Raw genomic sequence first — 4,509 nt, forward strand, 5'->3', positions numbered from 1 at the left:
CACACACACACACACACACACACGTTTATTAACTTTGTATCACAAAGTGTGTGATATGTATTATATTTGTGTGTGTGTGTGTATTATACATATATAGAAAGAGGTCCTTTGACCTCTATACATGTGTATAGACATGAAAGAACACATAGACATAAATGCGTGTGTGCACACATGGACACATGCATGCAATGCACACACTAAAAGGTATTAATGTTTCCTGAAAAAATAAAGTGGACTTGCTTTTAGAATGGAAGTTTTAGAGCCTATGCTTTGTGGTTTCTCAGGAAATGACAAGGGAGCAAATGACTGAAGCGGCACCTGGGAAGTGCTCTAGGAAAAGCAGCACTTGGCAAACTCAGCACCCCCCACCTCCCCACCCCCATCTCTCAAGTCCTGCTCCTTCAGCTCACAAACAAACATTTCAGTCACTGTTACATACAAATCTTTTCTTTGCATTCCCTTCCCGTTTAAGAAAGCACACACACAAACACACACACACAAACAGCCAGGATTCACAAAAAGTAATAAAGTATTCCCAGCTTGTCACTAAAAACCTCCCTGTTTCAACAGGAACAACTTCTGATCAAAGTCACTTGCTTTGTGCCCCGCCCTGTGGCCAGAATCCCAGCCTTGGTTAGTTGGACAATGAATGTTCCTCAGAGGGGGAAACAAGTTTCAGCTGGTCACTGCAATGATTAACTGAGCACTGTGACTTCCTTCAGTTCTCAGAAGCCCCAAGGAGGCTCCTGGGTAACCCGGCCTCCAGCATTTGAGCCAAAACCAGTCCATCAAAACCACAAACAACTGCCAGTGTATCCGTTGATGCTTTGTGTGAATTATACATTCTTTTCTTTTTCTCTTTTATAACTGAGATTTTATTGGCTTAGGAGCAGAGTACACAGACACTTCAATTCTTAACACAAGTATCCAAACTTTGAAGTCACGCATTGTGTTCACGTACCCAAATGAAGAGCCACGTGTATTCTCTTTGAACTTATTCCAGTGAGGTTCAGGCTTCAAATTTGACAAGTTTTCCTTAAGACCTCACATAACAATCAAATATTCATAATCCTCAATTCTACTGACCCACAGTTTTATGCCACATACAGTACATACAAAATTTCCATCTTTCACAGCACATTATCACAATTGTTAGGAAAATGGACGGCCATGACCAGAGGCGTTACTGTTCTGACAGGGGCCAGACCAGGGAGTGGTTTTCTTAGGAAACACGAGACTGGATATAACTGAAAATATTCCAGACACAAATGTGCGACTGAGGCTCCAAACTGCCGTTTAGTATGCTTTGTATCGTAGGATATAAAACTAGCCCCTCTATGGAATGCTTTGGTGGCCCCCGAGACAGTCACAGCCTTTCCTGATTCAGTATCTTGCTATTTTCTGGTTGTACAAAAAATAAACAACCAGCAAATGATTTAACCTCTTTAAAAAAATCATTTACACTTTAAAAATGGGATGAGGTGGGACTCCCCCACCTCTTAAAAATGTTGCTAGAGCTACTAAAAAACTTGCATTTACAAAAATGGCTCTGCATTATACAAGAAGGGGGGCAGGGACCACTGACAGACAGGATGGATGGTTAGTCGGACTTGGCTTCTTCTCTTCTTCAGAGGCTGGACCCTGGTTCTCTGTCTCTCGTTTTCTGCAGGCAGATCTGCAGCTTGCTGGTCAGTCACTTCAGCCTGTTTGCCCTTTGCTCCCCTCTTCCCCTTTGTTTGCCCTGTTTTGTCTGATGATTTATCCTTTCCGCGGCCTTCTTCGGCTTTGGGTCCACCTTGGCGGGTATGGGCTTGGCCGACAACCTTGCCAAGAGGTGCTTGGGCTCCGCCCTCGCCGCTCAACCTTCCTCTTGGGCATCTTGGCGGTGCGGGCTGGGAGACACGCGCTGTGCCGAGCCTGCCACGGAACTGCTGCGCTGCCTGGCCTCCGCTGCCCGAACTCGAATTTTACACTCTTTATGCATCATGGGAAAATATGTGATTTCTTTTCTTTCCTTTTTCCTTTCCTTTTTCCTTTCCTTTTTCCTTTCCTTTTTTTTCCTTTCCTTTTTCCTTTCCTTTCCTTTCCTTTCCTTTCCTTTCCTTTCCTTTCCTTTCCTTTCCTTTCCTTTCCTTTCCTTTCCTTTCCTTTCCTTTTTCCTTTCCTTTTTCCTTTTCTTTTTCCTTTCCTTTTTCCTTTCCTTTTTTTTTCCTTTCCTTTTTCCTTTCCTCTTTCCTTTCCTTTTTCCTTTCCTTTCCTTTCCTTTCCTTTCCTTTCCTTTCCTTTCCTTTCCTTTCCTTTCCTTTCCTTTCCTTTCCTTTCCTTCTTTTCTCTTCTCTTCTCTTCTCTTCTCTTCTCTTCTCTTCTCTTCTCTTCTCTCTTCTTTTTTCTTTTCTTTTCTTTCTTTCTTTTTTTTTTTTGATAGTGAGAGCTTTCTTTTGAGTTTCTCACATTGCTAGATGCCCTCCCCTTTCTTCTTACTTCGTGTTGCCCTTCCAGAAAGGAGCTGTGAGGGGGAAATCTTATGTTTCCCATTTTGGCCTCTACTTCTGTATATTAGGTACTTATCTCATTGCAGTGACAAAACCGCCTGACAAAGCTCCGGGTACTATTCGACTTTACCAGCGGGCTCTGGCATTTGGGAAGGAGGGGTTTATTTTGACTCATGGTTTTAGGTAATATAATCCATCGTGGTGGGGAAGTAATGGCAGCAGAATGTGATGTAGTTGATCATGTTGCTACCACAGTCAGGGACCAGAGGGAGAGAACGTTAGGACCAATGAAATGATGATGCACACAGATTTTATATAAAAGAGGTTTATTGGATGGAGATGAAGAGAGAGAGAGAAGGAGACATGGTGGCAGAAAGGATGGGGGGCCTGACAGAGAAAGGGGAGAGAGAGCAGGAGAGTAAGAGGGCAAGAGGGTAAAAGGGCAAGAGTGGAGCAAAGTGAAATGTTGAGAGAAAATAATAGCAACAAAATGTCTAGATTACATGGCAAGAGGAGGAGGGGAAGCCTCTGCCCTGGAAAGTGCAGGGTAGAGGGTTGCCAGCTGCGCAAGGCAGCAGGTAGGGACTGAGGAAGGCTGGTAGAACCTGGAACTACTTGTCTGGGGCCAGACACACAACCAATGCAGCCTTTTGTTAATAAGTGAATAACCGGCATAGATTCTCTTCTGGCTACTTCCTGCTGACACTGGGGGCGCTGTAGGGAGGTCAAAAGGCTGAAATGCTGGTCAAGTCCAGGAAGAACGGGTTCTTTTGATGCTGTCCAGGGTCTATGCTGGCTGGGAGGGAAAGTGCAGGTTCAGCTTAATGGAAGTCTGTGGTAGCTGCTTTGGCGCTGTCGTGGATGTAGGAAACACCTGGGTCTGGCAGGATACCGGAACATATATATATAGGTGGAAAACAAAGTTAAGTAGGTTATGGAGAAAATTTCTATAGGTACACATTTAAAACTTTTGGGAGAGTGAACCGAAGTGGATGGTTTGGATCAAAGAGACTTGAACATGGGAACCTCCGTTTACCTGAGGGAGCCTCCATTTACCCAATCACTGGCAGTAATTGAAAAGGTTTTGCTTTGGATCTGCCATCTAAGGAAACTGAGGCCAGGTTTGGTTACAGAGGTGTGTAAGATTAGAGGCCCTTAAAGTGGGCAATAGGTTTAGAGACCTGAAATTCTCCAGAAGACATCCCAGAGGAGAATCTGGAGGAACGGAAGAATGGACTATTCCCATTGGGCAGGTAGGAGTCAGTGACCTGTCAAGGCATCCCAAGAGCAAGGTTTGACTCACTAGATTGGTACAGTCTGTTCCAACAGCTCATCAGCGTTGGCCAGAGACCAAGGGCACAGTTGCCCATAGCAGACAGGGTTTACCTAGCACTAGGATTTTTGTAGATGAGTGAGAGGGGGAGAAAGAGAAACCATGCCGGTAGAGGGAAAATCTTAATCAAGGGAGAAGAAGGTCCTAGATGAAGGATGCAGGTTGGCGAGAGCGGTAGGAAGCGTTTGTGCCAACGCAAGTGAAAATTGACCGATCAGATGGTATTGGGTGTACGAATGTAGCAACTGGTAGCCAGGAATTGATACCAACCAGAAGGGAAAACTAACCAATCAGCCAGTGTTGGTTGTACGAATTTAGCAATCACATAGCCAAGAAAGGGAAGTCCCAAACCAGGGAAATGGGAGGTAGAGGAATCCCACCCTCTGACATAGGCAATAAGTGCAGTACTTATCTAGAGCCCAATTGACCTGAGAGGTGGATTCAGATGCATTTCCTGCAGCTTACAAGAATTACTTTTAAGTTTTACAAAGGAGATAAAACTTTAGACGTGTTAGCGTCTCAATTGTAACCTGCACTGAAATATACATTGTACAAAAGGCAGTAGACATACACATTTGTGTTCACAACATAAACATTCTTTAAGGTGAGCTCTGAAAAGGCAGAGCCTTTCGTGAAGAAGAAGGGACAAACGCTCACTTGATCTTAACCTTTCATGTGGACGGG

The 4,509-nt window shown here is 44.3% G+C and overlaps 1 pseudogene; it reads right to left on the minus strand.

Moving 5' to 3' along the window:
- Positions 1-1,554: 1,554 nt before the first annotated feature.
- LOC110545692 (non-histone chromosomal protein HMG-14-like) lies at positions 1,555-1,878 on the minus strand (annotated as a pseudogene).
- Between the last annotated feature and the right edge of the window lie 2,631 nt (positions 1,879-4,509).

Source organism: Meriones unguiculatus, chromosome 2 (genome assembly GCF_030254825.1).
Source record: "Meriones unguiculatus strain TT.TT164.6M chromosome 2, Bangor_MerUng_6.1, whole genome shotgun sequence".
NCBI lineage: Eukaryota > Metazoa > Chordata > Mammalia > Rodentia > Muridae > Meriones > Meriones unguiculatus.